This window comes from Nycticebus coucang, chromosome 7 (assembly GCF_027406575.1).
Source record: "Nycticebus coucang isolate mNycCou1 chromosome 7, mNycCou1.pri, whole genome shotgun sequence".
Classification (NCBI taxonomy): domain Eukaryota; kingdom Metazoa; phylum Chordata; class Mammalia; order Primates; family Lorisidae; genus Nycticebus; species Nycticebus coucang.
Window position 1 is genome coordinate 104659857 of NC_069786.1, and position 15030 is coordinate 104674886.

A 15030-nucleotide genomic window follows, 5' to 3' on the forward strand; every position below is an offset into this window, starting at 1 on the left:
AGCTTCGTGGGGCGGGGCAGAGCAAAGGTGAGTAAGGAATGGAAGACCTGGGACATCAGTGAAATGTCATTCCCTGGTGCTTCATGCCGTGCTCTTCACAGAGCTCACAGGTTTAACTTCATATGCAGGACAGCTCAGCCAGAAAATAAGGTAATTCAACTAGATTGCTATTATGCTATCTGGTTTTAAACCTCAAGAAGTTCGTAAATACCAGTGGAACCCCGCTGCTCTTGAAATCTAATTAAAAGTCATATGATGAGATTCTGATAGGGTTTTGTGTGTGTGTGTGTTCAATTAATTGTTTGTGCTTTGTGATCTCAGCATGCTCTAAAAAAATGGATGTAGGAATAGCTTTTCTGGTCTGGGGTCTGGGGATTTTTTTCTCAGCTAACATCTTTAAAAATTTTGCTTATGCCACTGAACCAGGTTCTAGCTTAATTTTATGTTAATGAGTTAGTAGCAGCATACTCAGAAGATAAGTTGTATACTTTCTCTAGATGGTTTTTGCTGGTTTCATTAATTATTAGTTAAAAACAAAATGTTGAGAATCTACTAGGCTTTGGGGTTACAGTGGTGTATAAGAGAGATGTGGTCCCTACCAGTTTGGAATTTATATCCAGGTAGATGAGATCAGGAGTAACAGACGTAAATAATGGAATGGACACACTGTTTTATACCAGGCACTCCCAGCTCTGGGGGAGCCATAAGAAGCAAGAACACACGTAAATAGACTACACATTGCAGCTTATAACACATGCTATGGAAGAAATAAAAATTAAGTGGAGAGGTAAGCAACGGCCACATTGTATGTTCAGGGACATATATGCATTTAATTGTGCTATCTCATCTATTAGATTTTAAGGGCTCTTAAAGTAGGGTCCATGATTTCCTATGTATCTTTATGTGACACCTTGAAATAGTGCTAAGCACTTGTCAGGCTTCAAACAAATGTAGCTGTGACCAGCCGACAGGGCATCCTTGGGTATTCAGTCACCTATTTCCAAATTTCCTTGTTAGTTACAGTCACAATACACAGCTGGGTTGTAACCCTTTTATTGCCCTTTTTTGCCTTCTTTATTTCTTCATGTTTTGCTAGTGTGTGGCCAAGAAGGTCAGAAAGGAAAATGTCAAGGGCAATAGGGTTTAATGAGTCAGAGAATAGCTATTTACATAAAAATGCCAACTCCACAATTGTGGCATTGTCAGGAGAAAACGGCTTGGTTTCATCAATGGTCAGCCTAGAAGGGAAGAAAAGTGGTGTGACCACCCAGTGCCCTATTCAAGAAGAAAGGTTTATGTTGGTTTAGATTATATTGCCTGTCTTTTAGTTTACAAGGCTATTTTAAAAATAATTTGGACCTCTGGGTACTAACAAAGCTCTGATCTGCAAAGTTTAATTCATGTCCAAAGATGGAGCCCATGGGCAAATAAAGTTGGAAGAGAACCCATAGAAACCCAATCAGCTTGCCCGAAACCTTCCACATGGATTATTTCTGACTTCAGAACACAGACATAGCTTCCTTGAAGGGATTCCCATATCTCTGAAGGTATGGGGCACTGAGGGACATGATGTATTTCTTGCTTCTTCTGAAAGTTTTTTACTTCTTGTGAAAGGATTCTAAGAACAAGGACAGAAAGGTGATGATGGACATCTGATCTTTTTAAAGGGTGTTTTCTACTTACTGGTTGAAAACGGTGATCATTTGGGAAAACTTCCCAATTGATACAACTAACACCATCTTGAGAGTATCCTGTGTTGTGGTGGTCTTGAACTTGGGATATGATTTTATCCTATTTAAAGCCAAGAAGTTAGCTTGTTGCTGTTTCATGGATGTCAGTAGAAGGCATGAAACTTCCAGTGTTAAAGCACGCCAAGCAGAATGTGCACCAGCGTATTTACACTGGTTCCCTCTGGTCCTGGGTTCTAGTAGGATACAGAGTCCAGATGCCCCACCCACAGCATCGAGTTGTTACACAGAAGAAACTCTGAGCTTGAGAACCCACTGCTTATATAGCAAGCAGTTAAGCAAGCCTGGACTTGGTCACTCAAAGTTGTTTGCTGCAAACAAAACTCTGAGAAATGGCACAGGCAGAGAAAGGTCAGAGCCTTGTCTTCTTGGCGCGGCAGCAAGATGTGCAGGAGAAACAGAGGGGCATAAAGGACTGTCTGCCAACAGGCTTGACGGGTCAGATCGATTCTCTGAAATGGCTGCTTTCGCAGGTCAAAAAAGTCCAAATCTGGGTGACTTTCTGCGCTTCAGTTTGAAATCATCTCAGTGCTGATGGAAATATGTCCATAATGCCTTCGCTTTTATTTTTAGGAAGTTTGACTAGACTGCTTTTTCTGTTACTATTTCTTTCCTTCCACCAAACTCTCGTCAGTGCTTTTCCTCATAACTATTCCCATAAAGGATCTAGATCCTCTTGACTTATAGGTAAATTTAGCGTTTAAAATGATGCAAAGTGACAAATTCAGATGGTTTCCAAGCCTCTAGCTTTAATTTTTTTTTTACAGCAGTGTCAAAAAAATGAGTTATATTTCATCCACTGTGTATGAACAAGCTCTACCTCCCTTTTCTTCTTATGCAGTTTACCAATCTCCTATGTTACTAAAAGTACATTCTTTATATCACCTCATGATTATCCTCATCTTACGTATATAATTTGAATCTGTCATAAATTTATTATGGCACTAAATGAAGTCCACTGTCCAAGTATATTGTGGCTCAAGGAGTAGGGTGCTGGCCCCATATGCCAGAGGTAGTAGGTTCAAACCCAGCCCTGGCCATAAAAAAAAAAAAAAATTGTAATACTAAGTACCAAGGAGTTTAAAACAACTAACATTAATAATTATTCATTTATGTTATGATGTGCAGTGATCAAAATACTTTCTGTTACCTTGTGTGATACTCATAGGAACCCTGAGTCAGGTACTTCTATCTATTTGATGGAGACAGTGAGACCAAGTGAGATTGAGAAACGTGCCCATGGTCACACTGTTCTTAGTAATTGTTGATTGATTAGACAATTTATTGGGAAAGGAATTTTCCGGCTCTTGGATGTCAGAAGTCCTCTGTAGAGGACACTGTCGGTGCTTTCCCAAACCCCTTCAGGCCCCTTCTTCTGCATCCTTCTCCAGCTTTGATATGGTTTTTGCCTCCAATAGCTGACACCTGTGTGACTTTTTCCAGTGACTGCCCTTGGGCCACTGCATATATTTTGCCTGCAGCCACAGAGAGCTAGAAGTATGTGGGTGTTACACTCAGCACCAGAAATCCTTAGCCCCTGTCTGGATGGCGGCCAAGGTGTGCAGTAGTATGAAAGCCCAGTTCCCTGGCAGTGGGAAGTATAACCTATGTTTCAGGGATCCTGCAGGACCAGGCCGGAGTTACCCTCCAAAGCACTCTCCTGGAGGTGGCGCCCTTGCTTGGCTTCCTTCTTTTCTTTTTGTCTTACTTCCTCACTCCCTTACCCACTTCTCTCAGAAGCACCTCCTTGATAAATCACCTGAACATGAATCCTTACATCTCGACCTGCTTCTAGGGAATCCAATGGAAGATAACCCCCTGTGGAAATACTACCAAAGCATCATAAATTTTTAATTTCCTAAAATGACCTTTAATATAAGTATTACCATTGTTCAATACTCAAAATATGCCTGAGGATTACAAATGTTGTATAGACAGAAATATTTCTATTTTGAAGATGTTATCATTCGAGAACATGATGCCGAGTCTTATTCTAGATAAGATTTTACTTTGGGAAAACATGCATTTCCAGTTAAACCTCTTACTGAAGACACAGTAAAAAAAAAAAAAAAAGATTGGCCTTTATGGACTTGTAAATTTTGAAGTATGGGTGTTATGATAAGACTTTATGAGGAAATAATGGCCACTTATTATAGTTTTCCACTCTACTGTAATCAAGACTGTGTAGTCTTTTCTTAGCTACCCTGACAAAGGAATTTTATTTCTTTCTGAGGATTCATGTAAAACAATAAAAAATAAAGCTTGAAAGAGCTTTTATGGTGGGTGTATTAACTCCTACCCTGCTGGCATGTTCCCTTCCTATGGAGCTCTAATTATATCTTTTTCTTATAATTTTTTCTTTTTCAAAAACACATTGATGAGAGTCAGCTCCAAAATATATGTTTCAGATCAAAGATGAGCAGTATTCTTTCTCTTTACATAGACAGTACAAAAAGCAGATTAACGTGTATTCACATAATGGGTTTGGACCCAGGAAACCCAGTTGAATAGGTGGAGGATCCTGAAAGAATGAAGTGGAATGTCAGGTTGACCCCAGGTGGCAAAAGGTCCTGAATGCCAGACAGCACAGACATTGTCTCTACAGCCTGCAGGGAGTTCTGATCCTCTGCACAGGAGGCACACATGGGCATGTGTTGTGTAAAGACCACCGTGGAAGGATGAGCTGGAGTGAGATAATTGGAGGGGAGAAGTCAGCCAGAATGTTCGGAAAATATTAGACTGTGCACACAAGAACTGAATAAGACCTAGATTGAGTTAGTGGCCATGGAGATGGAAACAAAGGGCCAGAAATCAGAGAGATTATTCAGAAAGATTCAGTGCGGGGGTCTACTCAAACATGGAGACGTCAGAAAAGGAGGGTTTGAAGTTATTGAAATTGGTCACTTAGAAAATTGTGATATTATAAGATCGTGAGAACTTGTCTTCAATCACTCTTTGTTTTTTTTGAGACAGAATCTTACTATGTCATTCTTGGTAGAGTGCTGTGGCATCACAGCTCACAGCAACCTCCAACTCTTGGGCTTAAGCGATTCTCTTGCCTCAGCCTCCCAAGTAGCTGGGACTACAGGTGCCCACCACAGTGCCTGGCTATTTTTGGTTGCAGTTGTCATTGTTGTTTAGCTGGCCCGGGCCAGGTTCAAACCTGCCAGCCTTGGTGTATGTGGCTGGCACCGTAACCACTGTGCTACGGGTGCTGAGCCATCTTCAATCATTCTTGTTTCATCCTTAACTGGGAAGGTGTAATAATGCTGAAAATGGACTTACAGGTCTGTGCAAGCCAGAAGAGAAGCTGAATGGAGAAACAAGGAGCCATTTAGTGTCTGGTTCCTACCTCCTAGGCAGGCAATGCAGGACTGTCACACTGACCTGGCGGTTGAAATTAGGATTCGTTTTCCACCTTTGAATCAGGTGTTGAGTCACAAGCAGCCTGCATCAGAATCTCAGGTTGCAAATTGCATTCAATATGGAAAATCAATGAGAGCTTTTTAAAAGTTAAAAACTCTCATCTCCACCAGTTTCCTCTTGCACATACGCTAATTTACCCTATGACATTTACTTTATAATTAGGTTGCAAGTCTATCACTTTAAAGGTTGCCTGTTTTCTCTAAGGCTGTTGCTTCAAAGATTTGTTTTGCAGCAGAATTCTTATTTCAAATACAAATTTACCTTGAAGCATGTTACATAAATCAGATAGAAACAGAACTGCTCTGTTGGACTTGAGGAGAAGGCTGAGTAGTGATTTTGGAGATGTCCTCCCATCCCCAATTTCCCTGCAGTCCTGCAGCACTTGGTACTTAAATTGTGGTCCAGGGGCCAGCAGCATCAGTCTTAGCTGGGAGCTTGTTGGAAATTTGAATTCTCAGACATCAGAGCTTGCATTTAAAAAAATCCCTAGATAACTCGATGTTCTTGAAAACTTAGGTAGCACTCTCCCCAAAGAGTAACAGCAAAGTAGAGCACTCTTGGGCATGGCAAGCTGCATGCTGTCCTCCCCCGCTGGCAGGCCTGGCTCAGGGTAGGTCTGATGTGATTGTCAATGAGCAACCGTTCCCGTGACTCCCTTTCTCAGTGTTCTGTTGTTCTGGGGGCAGTCAGATGTCTCACAGTGTTGTGAATGGGTGGGGGAGCTGGCAAGTATGGATGAGGCCTCTTTCCAAAACATTGCAGTGGGCCCTCTGCATCTTGGCTGCCTGCCGGGCCTCTGTGCTCACACTCAGACCCAAGCATCACTCATGCCACCAGGAAGAGAGGGTTTGTCTTCTTCCTCCTGTAAGAACAGTCTATTGCTGCCTCCCTATTATCACCCTCACCCTTCTGCTTGGCTGGAGTTACTTCTGCTTCTCCAGGAGCTCTCATCCCCTTCCCCTGGAGGACAGGTTTCCTATCACAGCCACGAGGCACACAGACATGCAGTGAGGAGAAGGTTCATTGCGTAATATCTCAGGAGAAAAAGAAAGTGGAAAGTAGGATTATTGTGTGATTATCCACATAATCACCTCCAAGAGAGGAAGGGGGGTGGTGTCATGTCACATCCTTTTTGCAGTTGACCCCCTTCTTCCAGTCTTCACTGGCTTCTTGCTGGAGGGTGGTATTTGAATGACTGATCTTGACAAAGGGTCATGATCCCACAAGATTACCTGTGGCTGCCATCAGCAATCTCCCTCCAGGATGAGGACCAAAGTTACAGAAAGTAGATAATTTGTTCCCTGGTAGGCAAAGGTTTCTTGTGTTTGGTTATTTACTTTATTATGTTTATTGCCTTTATTATATTATTCCGACCCCTAATCCTCAAAGGTCATTTCAGGCATGATCCTATCCCCTTCAGGTTGTTTTCCTCTGGTTAATCAAGGCTGGCTTTGCACTCCTGCTGCTGCTCTGGAGGCCGGACACTAGCGTTCCTGGCCCCTGCATGCCTTCCAAGAGAGCAGTGTCCCCGATTTAGCTAAAGTTGGGCACAGTACTACAATGCAACACATCTCCCAATTACTACCTAAAATAGACTTTGAGTCTGAAAACATTCGACACATGCCAATAGAGACTCTCGGAAAACCAAGTGGGGCATTCTATTCATTTGCTCTGTTATGGTGAAGAAAAGACTAGCAAGCCCTCTGTAATAGTGTACAGGGGCACTCCTCCCTCTAACGTCCCAGTTCCCATTCTCCTGCCATTTCTTCTTATCAATAGATTTCCTCCCCTGCTCTCACTGGTCTACGTTAATCCAGCTGAGTTTTAAAAATAGCAGTAGATGGCCCTTTGTTAAGTCCCCATGATAGTACAAACATAGTAGTTAAGAACTTGCATTTTGAAGGCAGGCATCATTGGTTCAAATTCTAGCCCTGCCCCTTAGCTAGTTTGGGTTCTTCGTCCTTCTTTAAATGCACTTTTGACACGACTTCATCTTGAGTAGGGTATGCTTCTCCATTTTTTAACTTTAGGCTCACCAGGTGACTTCCTTTCATTAATTTTAACCTGTGTGGAATTAGCCCCACGCTGGTTCTGAGCCTGTGACCTGGCTGGCCTCCAGGGCTGCACTTTTCAGCTTTTGTTTCCACCATCCCTAAGGGAAGAACATGCCCTGGTTAGCCCCCTGGTCCAAAAGTTATGAAACACAGATGGAATAGAGCCATGTCAGCTGAGCTCAGTGTATTGTCCCCAACCTCCTGTGGACCCACAGGTCTGGGAAATAAATAAGTGCTTCCTATTTTATGCCACTGAGAATTTGTAGTTGTTTGCCAGATAGCATCATTGCAACAATAGCTGGCTGAACCTTCTCTCAGTTTCCTTACGTTAAGGGAAGGGATCATAATTGTACCTTTTCAATGGGATTTTTGGCATGAGTGGGACAATGCACTTGAAGTGCTCAGCAAAGTGCCTGATACACAACAACCAATTGGCACTTACCTGTTCTTACCATTACTGTGCACAGGAGTTCAAGTTCATTATCTTCATCTATGTGTGCTTCAGTTTTCCCATCTGCTAAATGAAAAGTCAGGAAGTTTAAATAGGCAAAACCTCAGAAAACAAAAGAAGAAATGTACTATGTAAATAAGAGACTGACATTTCTATCACTTGCAACAGAGAAATAAATGAGTGAGTTCCTGATGACCTACTGATGTGGCCCAGGCAGAAGGGACGCTGGAGGGTGACCACTTCTTCACAAGCTGAAGGTAGAAAATACCCATGTGGCCACGTGGAAGACAAAAGGCTTCCTTCCAGGAGCTGATGATGAACATGACAACATGCAGGCAAAGACCTGAATTCAAAGGTAAACGCTCTCCAACCTGGACTAAATCTCAAATGTCAGTGTTTTACCACTGTTTTGATGTAGGGCAATTCATCTCACTCTTTGTGCCTTCTCGTGCCTTTTTTTTTTTTTTTTTAAATAACAAGAATTTGCTGGGAGGGCTGTGGGCTTGTCACCATGATATTGTCAGAAAAGATGGAATCTGAGCCTCCTGCCACAGGAAGGCTGTGTTCCCAGACCTCTTTCCTTGGGGGTTTCTCTCTAGAGGTAAAGACACAGGACACATCCAAGCAGGTGCCATGGCAGAATCTTGATTCTGCTCTGTTTTCCTGGAGCCAGGCTGACGCAAGGTGTTATCTGAGCTTTTCAGATGCATGCCTCTGGAAGTCTAGGATTTTCAAACAATGAACAGGCAACGAGAAGTCAGGGAATGGACAAGAAGTGGAGAGACCCCTGGCATTTCTTACAGATGCCAATATTGCTGAGCCCCCTTTTTCCCCAAATTAGTCAGGATGCCCAAATCTTAAACCTTGGCTTACAAAGAGGTCTAGCTTCAAAGCATGTTTTTAATTAAGCAATCTTAAGATCACTTTGTCTGTGGTGATAGGATTTCACAGACTTTTAGAAAGTAAATAAAATTTGTATACATTTGTCTGGTGCAAGAATACATACATTTTCATATTTTTCAAAGGATCTATAATCCCCACTTCCAAAAGATAAGAGCTCCTAATTCAGAGAAATACTAGTTGAATTTAAACAATGTAGTTAATTAGCTAAAATCAATTAATTTAGTTAATGAGAATATTTTCTTATTTGTGCTTATGCAGATAAACCTTTTTTTGGTTTTTATTTTAAGGGAAAACTGTTAATAGAGAAATCCATCATCTTGTTCTTTTTTAAGATGACAACCCTGATATCTTTCCAAATGTATTTTGTTGTTCTGGCCAAAACTTGAGGACTAAACTGCTCTGGTCGGTAGAGGTGTGCCTCAAAGACACAGATGTGTGTGGGATTTTCTGTAAAGATTTCATTAGTTATCCTGACACACAAGTAAGGGAAAATCGCAGTAAACAATTGCCATAGAGCTAAGGGCTGAAGAACTGAGAGCTGTCTCACTCCAACACTCAGCCCTGCACGCATGTGACTTCTGCTCCAAGTCCTCTGTCCCATCTTTAATGGTGTAAAAAGGTTGGTGCTTCTCCTGGAGATCCCAAGGGCAAGATCCTGCTGGTGCCAGGCACTCATTTACAGTAAGCGGCATCTGTTAGCAGCCTAGGGAGCAGAAGGTGGGAGTAATGATCACAGTTTCCTGCACCAGCGGCCTCCCCAACCTAGTTACTCATTCTTAATTAAAATGACAATGCAACGCCTTTTTGTTTCCTTCAGGAATTGGTGTGTTCCAACTTGAAGGGGATGAGAAGATGGCTCCGTGTGCCTAGATCTTAGGTTTTAAAGACAGAAGGCCACAAGCAAGTCCTTGTTTTCTGGTTGGTGGCATCGGAGGAGAGGTGATAGCAGGAGCCGTGTGCAGAAGGTTTTCCAGGAGGTGGCAGTGCGCCCTAAGGCTGGATCCTGGCCGTGCCTGCTCTCTGTGTCAACCAAAGGATATTACAAGTGAGACATAACATTATGATGCATTCCAGACCACACGGCTACTCGAGTGTCACCTCAAAATGCTTCTTACCAGTTTCAAAGTCACAGTTACCAGGGTGAGGAGATGGAAGTGAGGTGCAGGGTGGGGAGAAATGGGGGGAGGTTCCTGCAGACAAATCAGAGGGCGACACTTGGCACTACTGTGAGTGGAGTTTCAATGCTGGCAGAGCGGAAGCTACCCTGATACATATTTACAATGTTCCCTGGTTCACCTCTGAAGACCAATAAAAGGAAACCGAAGCGCTTGCATTGTCTGCATTTTAATCCCAGGTTTATAAGAAATAGTTCATTATTCTAATTCACAGGGAAATAAAGCATCTCCCCCCTTTTAAATGAAAGGTCTCCTTGTTCAGGGTGAAGAGCAGAGCAAATCAGTCTCTCCCCTGAGAGGCAGGGCTGGCCCCGAGTTCCCGGCAGCGAGAGGAACGGCCTTGTGTGGGTGATGGTGACTGGAGGAGGGGAAAGATTAAAAAACACTGGCCACGGACTGCCTCACACAGGTGAGCAAGAGGTATCTTCACACTGAGTACATGGTGCAGGCGCTGAGTGAAGACTGAGGCTGTGATTCCCGATGCCTGATAATAACATCTCCAGACAGAGCAGGGATGGAGGAACCAGAGGGAGGGTAGGCTGGTGGCTGGTGCTGGCTTACCCAGACAGTTACAGAAATGAGCCAGCCTGATAAGATCAGAGGCCAGGGCGCGGCAATGACTCTTCCGTATTGTCACATAATTTGCTCGATGTGTTCATAGCTTGGGAGTCTGACTTTCTATTTACACAGTTCTTACTTGTATGTTGTTTTGTTTATCGGTCCTTGGACTTTGGCAGAGACCTCCATATGGATGACAGAAGAGTGAAGTCAGCCCAGGTGGATTGCTTAGGAAATCTGTGCAAAGAAAAATGATATTTAAGGAAAATACAGCCTAGCCTTTAAATGCCTTTGAACTCATCCAGAGTCTGTATGTGGTTTCCCTTTAATTCTTATAGAAAACAAGTTGCTTTCTGTTTTCCTCAACCCTCTTTCACTGGAACTTTGTTCCATAGTCTCTGCAAATCTTTTCTTCTATAAAACTCTTTATTCACCCTGCTTACCTGATTCTAAGCATGACCATGCTTAGAATGCACAGAAATATGTTTCTATGTCTTGCTGATAGCACTTGAGATATGCCTGCCTTTGTCATGGCCAACAGAAGTTTTTAAAGCTAGAAAACAAAGCAGAAAAAAACAATACATTTAATACCAAAAAATTAGTTTTGAGTGTTGGGGTGATGTTCTTCCAACAGGCCTCTGGTAGGAGGTCTGTCCTACCCAGCAGTAACCGGTTGCTTCTGACTAAGGAGGAAGAAGTGCTCATTTTGCAGAGAGGGAGAAACAACTCACATAGGGCAGAACTGGGCTTTTGAAGGGGCATGGAGGCAGCTTAAAACCATATCAACAATCAAGTGACAGTGGCAGAAAGGCTCAACTGGACAGTTACTGAAGCAGGTGGCCATGGGCATGGATACTCAGCATGAGCAGGGGTGACGGGAAGACTCCCCTGGGCAGTGCGAGGCACAGAATGTTTGGGGATAATGTGCAAGAGGAGAAATGCAGCGGAGTCTGTGGGGGTGATGAAAATGATCAAGAAAACCTATGAACATTTATGGTGAGGCAGCAAGGTCTTACCAAAAAAATAAGCAGGCATTGTGCAGATTACAGAGAAAATGTGTGTTGACTTGCTACCCTCTGCACAATAACAGGAATGCCAAAAAAAAAACACAGGGAGAGCTCTGAGACGTGAACCGGCCCTAATGAGGTACCATCTACCCACCATCCTAGGGAGAAGGTTGTGTGGACCACCCTTAGGGCATTCTTGTTTCGCTTATCTAAGTCGGTCACTTCAATTTACTTTTTATGTTTGTGAGTCCTCAGGATTAAATTATCTACTAAAAATGGCTTTATGTTTGAGTCCCCATGGAAGGAATCAAGCATTTGCCTGATAGCTCAAATATCTGAATCCAGGTAGTTCCTATGGACCATCTGGCAGGAGTGTTATAGCATTAGCCGTATTTACAGTCATAAATATCACCCATGAAGATTGAGGTGCCAGGATGACACAAATTACAGAAAATGGTGTCACCAGTTTGCACAAAAAGGGCACAAATACTTCGAAAAAAGATCTTGATTCAAACTCAGTTAGTGTGTGAGACAACGTTTCTACTCTTCGTCTCAGACAGAAGTACACAGTTCCAGAACATGCAGCAAGCCTACAGCTTTTGAATATTCAGGAAGAGTTAAATTTCACAGGCCAGTGCCGGAAGATTTGTGGGAAAGATATTGAGACATCTTTTATGGGAGCATATTACTGACCTAGGTTTTCTTGTGGTTGTATTGTTGGTGGTAACATTTGCATTGAGTCAGCTGCCAGATCTGCAAAAAGTTGTTCTTCTATTGTTTTTTAAGCTTAAAAGCATGGGACTAGGAGCAACATCTAAAATCATCTGGTCCAAACTTTAACATTTTAGGAAAATAACTCTGTAAAACAAACAAACAAACAAACAAAAACACATGAACAAAAGCAAATCTTCATGAAACCTTATACACGTAGGGTTATTTGGTTGTGGGCAAGAAAAACTAATGAGCTAACTGCAGCATAAGGGAATTTACTGGAAAGATACTCAGACTTTCATATGGTTGAAGGAGGATGGAAGCGTGAGAATTGGAATAAGCAGGAAGCGGGAACCAATGTGGCGACATTGAACTCTCACCATTTTTTCTGCCCCGTAGTCACTCATCTAATGGTTGAAGTCTAGGGAGAGAGGATCTGATTAAGCTAGGGTTGTATGCTCGGCTGCATCTGGGTGTTGAGAGCTTCTGGGAGAAGCCAAGAGCCCCAGTGGCTGGCAGTCAGGACATCATGAGGCTGGGAACAATATGGAGGAAATAATTCTTCAAATGGAAATTAGGGTGCTGTTAAAAAGGAAGAATGTAATCCTAGTATTCTGAGAAGCTGAGGAGGGTGGATTTCTTGAGCTCAGGAGTTCAAGACCAGTCTAAGCAAGAGTGAGCTCTGGGTCATTCAGGTTACCCAGGTAACTGGGACTCAAAGCAGCTGTCCCACCACACAGAATGTCACACGTGAATTCATAGGCCTCTGAGCAGAACTGTGGATTTGTCTCACCTGGATATTTGGGATTTTATTTTTTCAAGTAAAGTTTTCACTAAAAAAAAAAAAAAAGATGTAAGGCGGAGAGAGCAGCGTGGCTGGCAGTTGCCGTGGTTTCTGTACTGAGGTGGCCTTTTCGTTGCTCAAGTTGGCGGACATAGCGTTCCTGTCTCTCCGTTCCACCATCAGGAGTGCAGAGTGGAAGGTCAGCTCAGCTACTCTTCTTCAGGCCAGGGCCAACCCCCTACTTTGCCTTTGCCACTCCCAAAATGGCAGGGTGTTGTGGTGGGCACCTGTAGTCCCAGCTACTAGGGAGGCTGAGGCAAGTGTATCCCCTGAGCCCAGGAGTTCGAGGTTGCTGTGAGCTATGATACCGTGGCACTGTACTGAGTGTGACAAAGTTAGACTCTGTTTAAAAAAAAAAATTAAAGAGGAGAAGTGATTGCTGAGAAGCCCAAACCCATTCCCCCTCCACCACACACACAGATGAACAAAACTGAGGAGAGAAAGGGAGGAAAGCCAGGCCTTCCTCATCTGTTATGAAAGTGTCTGAGACACTCCATGGCACAGAATGCAAACTGCTAACCTGGTTCATCTTCCAGCCATCTTGGTGTTAGGAGATCTGTTTTCCCCCACATATTCAGGTAACCAATTCCTGAAACTACCTCATTGTAGTTTCCTTCAAGAATTCTTATTTATCATAATTATAGCTTAAATATCATCTCTGAACATTGACTGTTATCAAGATCCTCTCATGGAAATCATCAGCGTAATACTAAATCTGCATGGCTTTCCACTTCAGGTCCCGTGGTATGACGGTACTTCCTCACCTTTGTTTACATTAGGTGTAACCATGTGTTGTTATCCAAAGAGATGAGAATGGAAGGGATGTGCATCATTGCCAGACATGTTTTGTTTTAATTTCAAAAATATTAAGGGTGTACAAATATTCTGGGTTACATGGATTATTTATTTATTTATTTATTTATTTTTATTTTTTATTGTTAAATCATAGCTGTGTACATTAGTGCAATCGCCTGTACCCATTCTAAGATGCACCCATAGATGTGGCCCCACCCATTACCCTCCCTCCACCAAAACCTCCCCCCTCCCTTCCCCTTCCTTGGCCCTTTCCCCATAGTCTTGTGCTATAGTTGGGTTATAGTCTTCATGTGAAAGCTAAAATTTAGCTTCATAGTAAGGCTGAGTACATTGGATACTTTTTCTTCCATTCCTGAGATACTTTGCTAAGAAGAATATGTTCCAGCTCCATCCATGTAAACATGAAAGAGGTAAAGTCTCCATCTTTCTTTAAGGCTGCATAGTATTCCATGGTATACAAGTACCACAATTTGCTAGTCCACTCGTGGATTGGTGGGCACTTGGGCTTCTTCCATGACTTAGCAATTATGAATTGGGCTGCAATAAACATTCTGGTACAGATGTCTTTGTTATATTGTGACTTTTGGTCTTCTGGGTATAAACCTAGTAAAGGAATTATAGGATCGAATGGCAGGTCTATTTTTAGGTCTCTAAGTATTCTCCAAACATCCTTCCAGAAGGAACGTATTAGTGGGCATTCCCACCAAGAAACTTCTCTAAAGAAGACCGACGCACAATCTACAAACACATGAAAAAAAGCTCGTCATCCTTAATCATCAGAGAAATGCAAATTAAAACTACTCTGAGATATCACCTAACCCCAGTAAGAGTAGCCCACTTAACAAAATCCCAAAACCAGAAATGTTGGCGTGGATGTGGAGGAAAGGGCACACTTCTACACTGCTGGATCATTTTTTTAATGTTTGAGTTATGGCTATAGGAATGAATCACCCGAACAGTCTTCACATTATCCATTAGGTTTGTTCACTCCCCTTCCATGCTCCCCTTTTCCCCCCTGGTTAATTTCCACTGGGTTTTACTTCCCTCTGTGCACATGCCTGCTCTTCAGTTAGTTCCAATTTAATAGTGAGTGCCTGTGGTGTTTGTTTTTCCATTCTTGAGATACTTCACTTAGGAGAATGGTCTCCAGTTCTATCCAGATTGTTGCAAAAGGTATTATTTGATCTTTTTAATGGATGAGTAGTGTTCCATGGCACACATATACCACATTTTATTAATCCACTCATGGATGATGGGCATTTGGGTTGGTTCCACATCTTTCCTATTGTGAATTGTGCTGCAATAAATACTCAAGTGTAGGTGTTTTTTTGATTAAA